The sequence below is a fragment of the Syngnathoides biaculeatus genome, chromosome 12 (assembly GCF_019802595.1).
Source record: "Syngnathoides biaculeatus isolate LvHL_M chromosome 12, ASM1980259v1, whole genome shotgun sequence".
Classification (NCBI taxonomy): domain Eukaryota; kingdom Metazoa; phylum Chordata; class Actinopteri; order Syngnathiformes; family Syngnathidae; genus Syngnathoides; species Syngnathoides biaculeatus.
In genome coordinates, this window is record NC_084651.1 from 8,622,530 (window position 1) to 8,639,246 (window position 16,717).

General features: G+C 42.8%; 1 protein-coding gene across 3 annotated transcripts in view; it reads right to left on the reverse strand.

Annotated features, from left to right (window-relative positions):
• Positions 1–16,717, reverse strand: part of grid1a (glutamate receptor, ionotropic, delta 1a) — a 295,107-nt gene that overhangs the window by 87,743 nt on the left and 190,647 nt on the right. The window lies entirely within an intron of this gene.

Consider the following 16,717-nt stretch of genomic DNA (forward strand, 5'->3'; position numbering starts at 1 on the left):
CTCAATGATCCTTAGAAAGGTGAGGAATCAGACCTGGACTACATGGCATGGCTTTGTCAATGACCTGAAAAGAGCTGGGACCACGGTTTCCAAGGTGACTGTTGGAAATACACTAAGACGTCATGGTTTGAAATCATGCATGGCACCGAAGGTTCCCCTGCTTAAACCAGCACATGTCAAGGCCGTCTTCAGTTTGCCAATGACCATTTGGATGATACTGAGGAGTCATGGGAGAAAGTTTTGTGGTCAAATGAGACCAAAATGGAACTTTTTTGTCATCATTCCACGAACTGTGTTTGGAGGAAGACAAATGATGAGTTCCATCCCAAGAACAGAACACCATCCCTACTGTGATGCATTGGGGTGCTAGTATCATGCTTTTGAGGTGTTTTTCTGCACATGGGACAGGACGACTGCACTGTATTAAGGAGAGGATGACCGCTCCCATGTATTGTGAGATTTTGGGGAACAACCTCTTTCCCTCAGTCAGAGCATTGAAGATGGGTCTTGGCTGGGTCTTTCAAAATGACAATGACCCGAAGCACACACCCAGGAAAACCAAGGAGTGGCTCCGTAAGAAATATATCAAGGTTCTGCCGTGGCCGACCCATTCTCCAGACCTAAACCCAATAGAAAATCTTTGGAGGGTTTCTCAGTGATAGCCCAGAAACCTGTCTGATCTAGAGAAGATCTGTGTGGAGGAGTGGACCAAAATCCTGCAGTGTGTGCAAACCTGGTGAACAATACAGGAAACATTTGACCTCTGTAATTGCAAACAAAGGCTACTGTACCAAATATTAATTAATATTGGTTTTCTCAGGTGTTGAAATACATATTTACAGCTCTATCACGCAAATAAATCGTTAAAAAAAATCATAGCTTTTTATTTCTGGATTTTCTTTTTAGATTATCTCTCTCACTGTGGACATTCACCAACGATGAAGATTTCAGAAGCCTCCATGATTTCTAAGTGGGAGAACTTGCAATATAGCAGGGTGTTCAAATACTTATTTTCTCCACTGTAATGTCTGACGGGAGTCAGAAAACGGATTGTCCATACGAAGTCCGACCATGTGACCAACTTATTTTACTGTCAGTGCTGCCGACTTTCAAGCCTGCCAAAACAACGATCGTTCATGCTATGCATTACAGTAGCAACACAAACACCTCTGGCAAAGGTGGCAGAATTTTCCTCACATCGACAGTAGGTGTCGGTATAATTGCCTGGCAGACGATGACGTTAAATCTCATTAACACATTAGCATTTATCTTGATTCTCACCAGGAGTGTTCTCTGGGTTTTACGGCAAAAAAAAAAAAAAAAAAAGTTCGGAATTTCTTTTTACACGCCAAATGCAAAACCAAAGCCGTTAATTAATGGCGTTCCAAAGGCTCGAGTCGCGGCCCCCTCAGTGGTTGTCGCGCTCCTCTGAAAATGACACATTTCTGCGCTGAAGCGTTGTTGGTGGATGAATGCCCTAATTGAATAATTTGGGACAGAATCCACCATGATTACAGTGACAAGTGTCTCTGCTCAGCCTCCCAAACGAAACAACAACAAAAATAACTAAGTGAGCATTTGTGCCCTTTAGTGCGACACGGAGGAGTGTTTCTGTTTTGCATGAATCACCGTTGAAACCGGGCCATTAAAGAGCAGTTAGCTTTGAGCGAAATAAGTCCCGTGGTTGTTGGGAGAAGAGGTGGCATCATAATAATGGCTTCACTTTCGAAGGAGTGATCAAAATAAAATGAAGGAATGATCATTATTCCCCATCTGTTTGTTCAATCGCCTGCCAAGCCATCCATATCCATACAAGTGTACATAATGTACATACCACCCACGTCTTGTATAATCGGTTTTACTGAAGCTGGATATGACATAAAGCCTTGTTTTCACACAGAAATGTATGTATGTTGTATGCATACATTAAATATATCTTTTTAAAGGCTGCTGCATATATCAACGGACGCGATGGTAAACCGTTTTAAGAATATGGGGACATGGTGAATAATTAATTGTCCTGCATATGAATGTTTAACATTAATAAAAGGGTGAGCATACTTGCAACATTTTTATACTCCCCACTGGGAATGTGCGACATTTTAATTCAACATTTTATCAAGAGCCTTCTTTTAGATTGCAGTTTTGGCTGGGTAATTGAAAAAAAAAAAAAAACGCTTCAGTATTTGTTTCCCAAGTGGTTGCCTTTGCAATTACCCCGGTAACTCCCATTATACTTTTCGACGCCATTGGAGAAACGCATTGAGGGACTCCGGTCCGCTGACAGCATTTGTGGCTTTGATATAATTGCGTTGTCATGTGACGCCGCAAGGAGACAAATATGCACAGCGGTAAAGCCGTAAATGTTTGTAAAGGGTCTCTTTTAACGTCTTCTAATTGAACACGAAACAGCACAGAGAATAAGAAGAAATGGGCTGCTTGATGCACAAGTTAAAAAAAAAAAACAGGCACTCAGTAAAGATCTTACCTCTAGCAAGGTAGATGTATAATGTGCTGTATATAAGTGGGTGCATTTACAAAACATTTTTTAGACAAATAAATTGCTTAAACAAATCAATTGTGCTATTTTCTTCGTAGTACATCAGCATCATACATTATATAAATGCATTTCCCGTTCATCTTCATACATATATTTTCTGACTCGATTGGCTGGCAACCAGTTCACGGTGTACCCTGGCTCCCGGCCGTTGACAGCTGGGATAGGCTCCAGCACTGCGGCGACCCTTGTGAGGATAAGCGCCTAAGACAGGGGTGTCAGACTCATCTTAATCACGGGCCACATTTTTGTTACAGTTTCTGTCAGAGGGCCATTATGACTGTGACACCATCAAAAGCTTGAATTGATGCATCATTCAATTCACACATGAAATTTCGGAACTAGTTTTGGAATCAGAAATCAAGGGTAATGGGTTTTTCAACTATTGTTGACGTTTGGTAACACAAAAATGCTTGTCGGTATGATATGATATTGGAGATTTTGGTACAGATTTGAACAAAAATCATGGAAGTTGATACACGTGATTTGCCTCAGCAGGCCACATAAAATTGTGGGGCAGCCTGGAACTGGCCCCTGGGCCATGACTTTGACACCGGTGGCCTAAGACATTGGATGGATGGATGTTTCTAGAGTCAGCTTAGTACTTTTTAGTACTATTTTCCCAGATGCTGTGGGGCCTCCCCTAAAGCTCTCCGATGCCTCCATGGGAATACAAACAAAACTTCTTGACAATGTTGAATACATTTTTAAAAAAATGTACCACAGGTCAGCATGTTGGCTTAGGGTGATGGCATGATTCACAGTTCTGAGGTTCAGTGTTGGAATCCCGTGTAAAGTTTATGTTCTCGTTTCGTGTACGGACAACTGCTTCCTCCCACATTTGGAAGCCGTTCATGTAATGTTTATTGAAGCCTCTAAACTGGGTAAATGCGAGTGCGAATGGTTATTTGTCTATATGTGTCCAACGCTTAAAGGTCAGGTCAATTCCAGCGGGGCCATCAATGAGCCTGCGCAGCCGACCGAGGAGCATTGAGAGGGCGCTGGGCGAGCGTGATGAACCGGTCTCTGCCTGGTTCTATTTGCCTGTCCAAGTTTAGTGAGCTGGGGGCGTTTTGCTTGTACAGAGATGCAAGGTGGCGGCTGTATTCGAACATTGCTATCGGTTTGAAAACTTGCATCACTGTGATTTTAATGAAGACAAGTGTGATTGGAAACAAAAAATGCATGGCTCTATGTACAAGCACAGGTTAGACAAGTAATCATACAGGTTTTGAAGGACTTAGAAAAAAAAAAAGATATCTCTGTGATATAACAATGACCAAAATGGCTACCCTCATGAGTGTGCTGCTGATCACACTTCTCAGCTTGTTATTCCTCCAACACAACTCATCCGAACACAAACGCCATCGCTAGATAAGTTTTAAACCCCAAGCGCGACTTACATAAAAGGCAAATTATTTAAGAAAAAGCTCTAACTTCAAGCCCGTTATTCACTGCCGAGCGAGCGAGCGGCATCCATCAAGTTAAAAAGCTTGCCAGCTTTTAATACCAGTCTTTGGGTACCACAACTGATTATTCCGCCCTCCCGCCGGATTGGGAAGAGACATTTGGTTTCACTTCGATGTCGTCGTTACAATCTCTCTATCTATCCGTACCTCGGATTGAGTCATCACACAAAGCAATTAGCATTCTCTAAATTTCGCCATGCTCTGTGGGAACAGCACCCTTGGTGGCCAGTGGCAGGATGGATGATCTTGTGGAATAAAAATGGGGGTCCGCACTAAAACGCATGTGGATTTTTTTCTTAATCATGTGCCATAAAAGTTAAACCAAAACTTATCTAAAATCTAATTAGCAGACACCTGATTGCAGTTTGAGAACCACCGTGCAAGATTATTTTGCTGCGCCACCGTATTTTTATGCAACTGATAACAGCGTCGGGACAAAGTTGGTGTTCAGAGTGCGCTCATTTATGATGTTAGGATGTACTCTTCTATTTTTCAAAGGCCGACAGACGCATGAACACAACCTAACCAGCCAACAATATCAGAGAGGCTAAAAAGAAACGGAGACTGACAAAAGCGGATCGAGGTTAACGAAGAGTAAAGACAAGGGCAGAAAGATTGTAAAGAGAAAAAGAGGGAGCCATTAGGATCTGGGGGGAAAAAAATATACACAGAGGAAATGTCCTGTAAAGGGGAAAGAGAAACAATGAAAGCGGGGGATAGGAGGAGGGGACGCGGGCCTGAAGAGGATGAGATCCAAGACAATGATAGATCATCTTATGGCAGCCTCAATTTGTCATGCTGTTATTGGGAGGGAAATGGAATTGGGGTGCAGCGGGGAGAGCGTGAGGGTCCAGAGGCGGCGGTGTCGAGCCAGGAGGGAGCAACGGGAGGTAGACACTCAGAGAGATAAACTCGACACACCTCTGCACCTCTTTGCCGGACCGGCACGGCGGTCTAATAAAGTCCTGCGAATGTGGTCCACTGGGCCGACTCGTCTTGCTTTTACAAGTGGATAGGCAACACCGTGCTGTCATATTTATAACCGTAGTTACTTTACAAATGTATTTGGAAGAGTAGTTACCAGCTGTAATCGAAGTACAATTATGTTAATGTAATACAACTTCAAAGTACTTTTTTGTATTCTGTAGTCCAGGGGTGGCCAGAACTTGTTTACCCCAAGATCTACTGTTCAAGCAGCCGGACTCTCGTGATTGGGCGCCTTGCATGTCTCCCTCACAGTCTGGAGGTGAATGGTTTGAATCTCAACTCAAGCCTTCTTGTGTGGTGTTGGCATGTTGCCCTTTTTTTATTACTTGTGCAATTTCGTTTATCAAAGAACAAAATAAGCACAAGAACATTCCAGGTGCCTTTATTCAACCTTTGTGGACTTCCATGACCTGGATCGATACAGGCATTCAATTCACAGATTGGTTCCAGTTAACCTGCAACCCAAGTGAGGATGATATGGTATAGAAAATGGACAGAAGGACAATGAAAAAGTCATTTGTGTCTTCCTCAAGGCTGCCGCACAGTGAGTGACGGGGCCAAACGCGTTTGAACCCTGATCGGTCACCAACTGGTTTTGCTGCAATTCAACAACATTTGAATCATCGGCAGTCACAGTCACAATGTTCCAGCCAATCAAAATGCACCCCCCCTCCGCCCCCCGCTAAATAAAAGCGAGCAAGAACGGCTGCTGCACCACCCCAAAAGGTATGCTGTAAATAGTAAGTTTCTTTCGACTTGACCCGTTAGGAGTCACCACGGCGAAACGCTCATATTTGTTTGGCACAGTTTTTACGCCGGATGCCCTTCCTGACGCAAGTATCAAATGTGTTTTCCAACAATAACCCAACTATGTTGAGAATTTCTAATGTGCCTGTGAATGAAAAAAGAGAACAAAATGGACTCTCGTGGGCCATACCTCGGACGGTAGATTCAAACTAATGGGAGCCAGCAAGACTTAAAATATCCACACCATCAATTTTATTCTCACCTGTTTCCACTCTTTAGCAACCCATTTCTTCCTTAGCTACTAAACTATCTTTTAATGTAGTAAAGTACAATATAGTGTAGCAACAAACAACTATACAGGCTTTCTGTTCAGAGCTTAAACACCTACTTTTGCCCGCAAAGTAAAAGTAGTCTTACTTTAGTCCAGTTTTTGGCTAGTCTACCCAAGCCCCAATGACCAATAAAATTTTTACCGTTACTTTGTCAAAATGACAGCTGTGAAATAGTTGCAGCCCAAGACTTGTTCACCGCGCTGTCCGTATATGGGATAAACTATTCAATCAAACGTATCACATTATTCTGTCCCAAAGACCCAGAATCCACCTTTGCTTCGTAATGGCCTTTAATTAATAAAATGACCACTGATAAAATGTCAAAATACTGACATTCGCATCAGGCGAGTGTTCCCGACACAATTATGTGAAGCGGACACGCCAACTTTGAGGATTTAATTAACAACTTCACAAACTCCTGTCAAGAAGATGCAACAGGAGAGGCGCCGCCACGCAAACAGCTGGCCAGCCGAGATAAAAAGTAAAGGCCAAATCTGGCCTGGATATAAACGTCAAGTGATGTCATGTTGCAACAGCGACAAATCATATTTGCTTTTTCCTTTGCAACTGCCGTAATATCTACTTATTTCCCCTTTTAAAGTGCCACTGTCACGAAATGGAGGATTTTTAGTATGCTATTAATAAAAAAAAAAAAAAAACGGCAGCCGGTATGGACCCATTTGTTTTTTTCACCACACAACATGATTTTGACGTATATGGCTTTTTGTCACTCCTGCCATGAAAATCCTCTGGAGGGATTTGTTTTCGACAAGAAGCAGGAAGTGACGTTTAGGGCAGTAGCGCACTCAAGCGGACTCGTTTCTTTCCATTAGTTTTCCCTGTGGGAAGGTAGCTCTTTGTTCCTTCGTGTTAGCCAAAATGCCGGCTCGTTGCATTGCTGGATATTAATCGAACACTCGGGAGGATGGATTTACCCTTCATAAGTTTCCGAGAGACCCGGTTCGTCGTGAAAAATGGATTGCACGGGTGCAAAGGACGAGCGCTTCGATAGAGCGACTAAAAAAAAAAACAATCGTTGGGGGGGAAGGACGTAAGCCTTTTAGAACGTAACAAAAGATCCGCGTCCGTAAGTCAGAGGTGCTAAATGTGTCGATGTGCCCGATCACGGCTTCGGCCGAACTTCCGTGTCTCATAGTAGGTGGGCGGACAAGCCGCCATCGAAGCTGTGCCTCGCGGACGACGGGCACAACTTCGGCTGGGCTGGCTCTTACATACTATATCTGTTGTTAATTAGAAGTGATCCGCATAAAATCTAAATGTCTCAAAACAATAGAGTAATATTGCCCCGGACACTTCACTCGATTGTGAGATGTTCTCTTGTTTGAAAAGAGCTTCCGTGTCTGAAGGGGTGTGTTCGTCTCCCATAGTAGGGGCCGCAGCGTGTTTTCAATGGCGAATGTCTGAGGTGACGTCACGGACAGTAGATGCAGCCAAAATGGCGACCACTTGGATGTCAAATGACACTTACACAACTTTGCGCATGGCTGACACGCTCATATTTATTTTTTTGTTCAGACATTGAAGTGAATATTGTTATATGTATTTTTCATTTCAATATCTATTTTAGAACGTTTATAGGGATGACACTTGGGCTTTAAGAGCAAACCATTTTAGAATTACATCAATTGACCCGTCATAGAGCACTCATACACCGGTGAATGCTATTGTTTAAACAAAATTTTCCTCCATTAGAAAAGGGAAATAAGTTATAAAATAAGGTTATTCGCTGTTCATTGTGTGAGTGCGTGGAGGGGGGGGGGTGGGGGGTTAGCGCTTTTAAATTCACAGTGACCCCAATCAATATTCTCTTTTCAACTCATTTCATCTTCAGAATGACTGATACCACCACCACCACCACCAACCACTTTTGTCATGGATCTGATTGTCATCGGTCGGATTTCCACTGCACACGGCTCTGGCGACACAATTCCCAGGTCTGGCTCACAAGTGGCAGTATTGAGATATGCGCCGAGGCAGCGTAAATGGAAAAGAGAAAAAAAAATGCATCGGTCTGGAATCAGGTCTTTTCCAAATGTAGATTCAAATTTGGCATGTCTCTGATATCTGACACTTTGAGTGAAGTGAAAGACAAATTAGATCAGATCTGTCAATGCGAGACTGACATCTTTGGAGAAAAACACCAATGTGTACACACATGCATGTGCTCAAACAGCTCGACTGTAAATCCAAACTACAGCTAAAGCAGAGGTGTTTCCATCCATTTTTTATGAAAGTATTTGCTGAAAGCGGCCAGTAGAGTAATGCTGCGATGATTTTCATTTAAATTAGTGAGCGGAAGAGTAAGCCTAGACCAACTAAATGTAAGAAATTTTTTTGCACTGTTTTGTCATTGCCCTATGTCGGCGCTTAGGTTCAATTCTCATCCATGCTCCTTATTCATTGACCTGGAATGGAAACGCACATAAACTACCACCTGACATTTCGTAGACAGGTTTCCCAAGAATGCCCCTGAAAGAGACCGATTGGATGGCAGCATGTGCGGCTCCAAAACCTACATGAAGCTCAAGTTTACATGGAGGAAATGGAAGTGAATGCACGTGTGCACGTGAGCGTGCACGTTGTTCAGGCACTGTGCCCTCGCTATCAGGTTAATGAGTCATGCTGCCTTTGGCCTACTCGCTTCCATCTAAAGAGAGAAGAAGGGAAGTAGCATGAGGAAGGGGTGGGGTGGTGGGTGGGGTTATGGGTGCTAATACACCTGTGATGCAGGCTCGGATATTTTTAGCCCGCAAAAAGCAGCGTGCCAGATAAAAGCTGATGACGTTTGATATTCTTTGACGCGACGGGAGCAACAGTGACAAAAAATTTGAACACCGTCAAGACGGCAGGAAATGAAGATGGTCTGGGCTTCAAGGCCGTACTAGTTGTAACTCCAGAGAGACCCTGCGGGTGGGGGAAAAAAAAAAAATATTTCCCAGATTTCTGCTACGCTTTGATAACATCCAGGTGCATCAGATAGTAAGGAGTGATAATGGGTGTACTGAAGTGCGACAGAGGAGAAATCAAAGCCTTTTCTCAGAGTTTGTGCTGGGAGTTTACGCTGCAGGTCATGTAGCAAAGTTAAGTGACTTCAACTGTCCATTTTTCTACATTAGTGCTTTCCACCAGCTGAGTGACATGGAACTGAAAGGAAACGACTATTGAAAGTCGAGCGGCAGTCGTCGTAACTGACGTGCTGCTGCGTTTTGCGCCACAACGCTTTGCTTTTGTGGATGAGCGCGTGACGTCGTTTTAGAAGATGTCAGGTCAGGGGCGGCAAATTCCCAGAACACGAAAAAGCCATCATGCCCGTCTTGTTTCCCGATTGAGAATGTGTGTGTCAACCAGGGCTTCTTTTTAAAGAGACAAGGACAAGCAGTTGTGACACGAACGCGAAGCCTTTGAATCAACAGAATTTCGAGAAAACGTAGCAAATTCAGGCATCGCTCGGGGTTCATTCGTGTTCAGAAAATTCAAGACTCAGGGCCAAAGATGGATTTTAAATTCGGTCACGTGTGTCCGCTTTCAATAACCTTGTTTCAAATCCTAAAGTGCTGGTTTGTTTTGTCTCATGTAACCTTCCATAACAAAGTGCAACAAAACTGTCAATGTCAAGAATTTTCTTACCGGCTGATGATGACCGAACAAGGAAGCCTGCCCTGTTTCAGTATTGTTAAAACATGTTATGGGAACATAATCCCAAAGCAATGTACAGTACATTGTTCTTGGTATTGTTAAAATTGAACTTTTTTTTTTGGTTTTGCACTTTGATTCCCCACAGTTCTTCAATATCCTTTACTTTAAAACAGCAAAGTGGGAAACTGGATAAACCAAACCACACTGAACGCATCAGCTACCCACAGAAGGTCCCCACTAATTTGGTGATGAAACAGAGTACACATGATTTAATATTGTACTTTAATAGAATTTTCATATAGTTGTTCCTTTTCTTCGTGTTCTTTTCCTTTCGGCTCGTCCCGTTAGGGGTCACCACAGCGTGTTATCTTTTTCCATCTAAGCCTATTTCGTGCATCCTTTTTTCTAACACCCACTGTCCACGTGTCCTCCCTCACCACATCCATCAACCTTTTCTTTGGTCTTCCTCTCGCTCTTTTGCCTGGCAGCTCCATCCTCAGCACCCTTCTAGCAATATACTCACTCACTTGCCTCTGGACATGTCCAAACCACTTTGGCTGTCCCTCAAATGAACTTATTTCTAATCCTATCCAACCTGTTCACTCCGACCGAGAATCTCAACATCTTCATTTCTGCCACCTCCAATTCTGCTTTCCTGTTGTTTCTTCAGCCGTCTTCACCGTCTCTAATCCGTACATCATGGCTGCCCCCACCACTGTTTTATAAACTTTGGCCTTCATCCTCGCGGAGACTCTTCTGTCACATAGAACACCAGACACCTTCCGCCAACTGTTCCACCCCGCTTGCACCCGTTTCTTCACTTCCTCACCACACTCACCGTTGCTCTGTATTGTTGACCCCAAGTATTTGAAGTCGTCTACCCTTGCTATCGCTTCTCCCTGGAGCTTCACTCTTCCTCCTCCGCCCCTCTCATTCACACACATATACTATGTTTTATTTCGGCTAATCTGCATTCCTCTCCTTTCCAGTGCATGCCTCCATCTTTCTAATTGTTCCTCCGCCTGCTCCCTGCTTTCACTGCCGATCACAATATCATCTGCGAACATCATAGTCCAAGGGGATTCCAGTCTAACTTCATCTGTCAGCCTATTCATTACTACCGCAAACAGGAAGGGCCTCACCGCGGATCCCTGATGCTATATCTGTTCCCTTTATTCTTCATATTTCTGATCACTTTCACTTTAATGCCATTGCGTTTCCTGTACTTTTACTCCAATACATTTCCCCTAGCCATTGTTGGTATTCGTTACTACAATAAAAAAATTCAAAGAAATTGTTCGCTGGCATAATGCCTGAACCGAGGAGCAAAAAGTGGAATAGTCCTGCCTATACTGATGACGTAGCCATACCTTGACGGGAAGTTGATGAAAATGAGGTTATGGCCAGCAGATGGTTCAACATGAGACTGAAGGCAGGAAAAAAAAAACTCTTTCTGTAAAGGGAAGACTGTAGTGTAGGAGTCTATGCTAATGTTAGTCCGTGTGTTTACTTTTGTCCTTTTCCAGCCTTGTATCAGTAATTATTGTATTCTGTACATCATCTGTTCATGAGATAGCTCATCCATATGGAATATTTCACACAGTTTACCTCCCATGCTCTCGTATCGCCTCCCGTCAGGGCAGATTTAGTGGAAACATGCAGAATTTATTTGAATAAGTTGGGGCGAGCGGGTAAATGCCGGTCTCACATAGTAGTACGTACTGCAGAACCTGCTAAAAGAGTTTACAGTCGGTACAGTCTAATATTTTCTTAGTGATTGCATGTCTCATTCCCTTTAAGAGAAATACTGCTGGGACGACGGCGGGCCCAGTTGGCCAAGATGGTCCATAAAGTCACATATTGAGAAACGAGCGGCAACTGCAGTGCTCAATAAAAAGTAGAAATACGGTAAAACAGCAGCAGCCCGCTAGCCGTGGTCAAGCACAGGCCGTCCTGGCTCCTCAATTGTACACCTGCAGTATCTTACACCGTCCAAAGTGTCAATAGTACCCTGACAGTCCTGTTAATTCTGCAGTTGTTTACCACATACTTTACACGAGGTAATTGCACAGTAATTAACTACCTTCCTCTGCATCATGCGGTTTTGGTAGACGTCACACATGGGAGTGGCTGTACTTAGCATGCAGCAGAATTGTGACGGGCTCCCAGAATGCATTGCGCCATAAAATGTAGAATTGTAACCTAATAAAGAATAATAAAGAAAAATGATAAAAATGATAATCCTAATGCTCATGAATAAGGATGAACGTAACACTGAGCACGTGTCTTTATGCTACCCATAGTTCATTGAATGCATGTCTTGTTTAACTCTTACATTAGATGTATGCTGCGCTTTTTATTTTTAATAAAACCCTGAATGCCATCTCGTCAAGTCGCGTCCTGGTCAGTTCCACCGCATGCTAAATGAAACTAAACTATAGAAGGCTTTGCCTGTCCTGTCTGCAAGCCAAGAGAGTTCATGTTTACGTTGTGTAACTCATCCAGACCACAATGAACGGAAATGTTGATTTGACACTGTTGCCAAACCTAGAACTCAAGTTAATAGTAAGTTATTGGTCACAGCGTTACTTGTATGCTACTATAAAAACCCAATGAAATGTCCAACAGCGTAGATAGATACAACAAATCCAGAGAGGTTTAAGACCGAGGCTAGCCACAAATGGTGAAAATCTGTAAATAATGGACCCCCACCCAAAAAAGGATTGTAATTCTCTATGTACACCTCAAGATGACAGCAAAGCAATTTTTTTCCTTTTGACAAGGCTGTGGTCTGGTCAATAGTTGCTTGACACAAAGCAATATATAGACGTACTTCTGGGATGAGATTAAAAACAGCAGATAGGTGAGTTTTTCAATGAAAAACAAGAATATGAGGAGGTTCACTGAAGAGGGCTTTGCTGAGACATCTATTTTCTTTTTTTTTTTGGTGCTCTTTCTCACACATCATGATTTCAAAAGGTTGCGCCAAAGCCTTGGCCAATGGGAAAGTTGTAGTTGTTGTCAAGGAAGTATTTTTTTTCATCTTTTTTTCTTAAATTAACTGCATGTTAATTATTTTTAAGGTTCTAGATTTAAATTAAACAGTTTTGGGATCTTAGTATATGGTATATGTTAATACAGTTTGAGTTATGAACATTTTATAGGCAATTATACAACATTTTAGTGGCATCGATTACGTTTTCTCCAGACAGGGCTTGGTCCCAATCCCCTGGGGATAGCTCAGGTATTTATTTTAAAGAAAAAACAAAGTTCTCTCAAGTAGTTAAATATTTGTTTTGGTAGTAAACAAAAAGCAGAAGGTTCGGTATTTCCTCAAGACAACAAGTATGAGTCAGACTTTTATTTGAATGACATTTAAAAAGTGCAATAATGACACACCACAATGCATCGCCGGTCTTTCGGCACGTCAGAAATGATTGTCTAGCTGACTTTTACAACTGCGCTGAGAAAAGAGTTTTTTTTTTTTTCCAACTGTCACGCTGGTAGAGGTAATTACCTTTGAAATTATTCAGTGTACTTGTAAAGTTTTCTTCTTTCTTCTGTGCAACAAGAGCATCTTTCGCACCAGTGGGGAGGTAATGGTGTTGAGGGCTGTCAGAAATCTTTAATTGGCTCTTAACACAATGGAAAGAGTTTATTAAAAAATATGATACAGTATATGGTAAAGAAGTTGGGTTGGTGGGACTCAAATCACGTCCTCTATTTTCATCCCTCAGCAGAACCTTCCTTTTAAAGTGTTCATCTTAGGTCACTGTAAATAAAATTAGATTAATTACTTATTGAATCGAATAACCGCAGTGTAAAATAAACTGCACATTTATGTTTTTAAATCATATTACTGTAGCATGTGTAATCACTGTATATAGTTTAGCCATTTAGTAAAATGTACAGCACGTTTTACTAGTATGGTTTGCTATTCAATTCCGCCTGACACATTCAGTTCAGGGAATACCTGAAATTTTCCCAACGCATTATCGTCATTGTTGGTGAAAATATTATGAACGACTCTTTTAAAAGCTAAAAGAATCCACTAGACGATAAGAATATTCATTTGTTGCCCTCCCCCCACCCCACTCCCTAAAGATCTATAGCTCGGAGGAGCTCACTTGTTAATTGGGGGTGTCTCACAAAACCTGTCATGTCTTTTGCACCTCCAGTAAGTGCCAAGTGATTTTACAAACGCTCGCTAATACAAGCCAAGGACGCAGAAGCAACGTCGGCGAGCTTGAAAATGCCACTTTGCGACTCCCGGGGGGAGGCTGGCGTGACTCGGCAGAGGGGTCGCCTCGCATGAGGGGGTGCACGGAGGCGTCAGGTGTCAAGGAGGGAGGCGAGACTGAGCTGACAGCAGACGCCGCACCCACTCACGGGCGATGTGAGAGGAAAGGCGATGTGGCAAGTGTCTGGCTGGCTGGGGCCCGACACAAGAGGCGAGGACTCCGTGCATCGAAAAATGAGAGACCACATGCGCATCGGGAGGACAAAAAGGGCAGAGGGGGATGATGTCATGGTAATCATTAGGGTTAAGCACTTTGAATAAATGGAAGGGTCCAGGCCAAAATCAGCATCAGGAAGAAAAAAAAACCCAACATGACTTCTTAAGCCTGATGCATTGTGGGACATAGACGAGTGACCTTGACAAGGATTAGATGCACCTAAGCAATGAATGAAAATTGGATAGAGTACGAAAAGGGACTGTAATGGACCTGAAAAGTCATCTCTGTAGTACGCTTGAACCTCAAACATTACTAATACGCAAAGGAGACATTGTGCATTTGCTAGGAAAAAGAGAGTGTGGTGGAGCAGCGGTCGTTGTTAGAGAAAGTTCCGTGCACAATTGCGCAGATGCGCAGCTTAGAGGGAACATCGGCTGACTCTTTTTTTTTTGGCACGCCGTCTCACGATCGACCAAGACTGGCTTGCAATCGATTGGTCGACGCGTTGATCACCCCTGTATTAGAGATACTAGCACAAAATCTAGTGACTTTTTTGTGGTGATATCGGAAACTTCTGGAGCAGGACATGTTCTCCCCTTTGCATCCAGACCGCAAAGGAATGGCACTTGCGCAAATCAGTTGGCTGGCTAATTCAAAAATACCCCATAAAGCGAGAGGAAAAATATCACTCCTCATCCACCCCCCCCCTCCTTTTTCTACAGGGCCAAAGGGCTTTTGTTACCATGATATCAAGCACCATACTATCAGAAAAGAAAATTGAGCCACCAAATAAACAGAATGGAATGGTTGAATATTCACTTATGGAGGCTGCACTTCATCACCGAACCGCTGAACAACGCACTGCCAACCACACGCAAATACTCCTTGTACTCCACATTACATTTTGTACAATTTCAGGGTATGCTGGTTATCAGAACCTAACTAATGGTTATTTGTGTTAGCATTGGCTGCGGGCTTTGACACAATCGTGCTTTTGAGCATGCTTGAAATTGGTAAATCTTCCCCCAGCCCTGATCGTGACTTGGGGTGGTTTTGTGGAATGTGCCACAAAATGGGATAATATTCAGAAATAGGCAGCCAATAAATGATTTACTTGGAAGTGTTTCACATTCATTTCACATTTGATGGACAAGCAGGCACTCCAGAGAACCAAATGTTTGGATACAAGCGATGAATAAAATCCCCTTTTCCGTCATGTCCCCTTTTACAGCTGTCATTGTGTGTCATCTGTAATTAATTTTCGAGAAGAAGCTATCCAGCAACTTTTACCAGACATGCTTGAGGCACCATCACCATCAATGTCGTTCCTCGCTGAAATTTTCACACACTTCATGCACTTCCCAACATTCTTCAGTGTCTCACGTGAGCTCTCTGACAACAGGATTTAATGAAGCTCAGATGGATTATCAAAGTCGGGTGCACGTCAAAAAAAAAAAAAAAAAAAATTCAACGTATTCACAACGGCGTTCGGGAGCTGGCGCCCGAGCGTGACCCCGGGGCTTATTGCCTGGGACGTCTCATATGAATTATAGGGGGGGGGGGGGGGGATAGAGAATATAAACGGGGTAGATTAAACACAACTTTGGGATGGAAATATAAAAAGGAGGGAAAAAAACGATTACGGTTTTAAGTGCAAAAACGAAATCAGCGTAGTGGAAGCAAAGCTCAAAGACAGGTCATTAATAAACGGTAGTACATTTTCACACATTGAGTGATGCCTTCCATATTCATCGACCGGGATACGCAAGTCAGCGTTTTGACTGACTGATGAAGTACATGTAAGGAGTACAAACATGACTTTTACCCCCCCCAACGAAAAAAAAAAAACCTATACAGTATATGAATGTCATCTCAAAAGGGCAGCCGTGTGATATATTTTCTTTTATTCAAAGCAGTAAATCCTACAAAAGTCTGATGTGAACCAGATCAGAGATGAGATGGATTTCAGCAAAATGTCACATCTGAAAGACAGACATGCAATGATTCTTTGTCTATTAGTGCGCTACGATTGGCTCGGGTCCGGTCAACTGTGTACAAGACTCCCAGCTCCCCAGTGAAGAAGAGCTAGCTAGCTAAGTGATTACAAACTTACCAGACTGCAATATTGCATTGTAATTTTCCAGTGACAAAAATGGAGGATTTGGATTCAGAAAGCATTCCTGACTACGAGATACGAGAGTGGATTTTATGTTAAGTCTCCCAATCCCGACTGCTACAAAACTCTGCCAGTCAACAGCTTGTGCAGCAGACTCTTTGGAAGGGAAACGTATGCATGGATCAGCCAAAGACCAACCAACTGAAATAGAAAGTCACAGATTTAACGAAGCTTGCCTTAGAAGGTACTTGCTCCCTACTCCAAAATTAATTGAACGGCAAGGGCAATTTCGTATTTTTGCAGTACACTGAATATGAAAGTCGAGTGGGAGAGAAGAGCTTAATGTTTCCCCTCTTAGTTCCATGGATTTGCATTTGTATTGTATACACGATTTA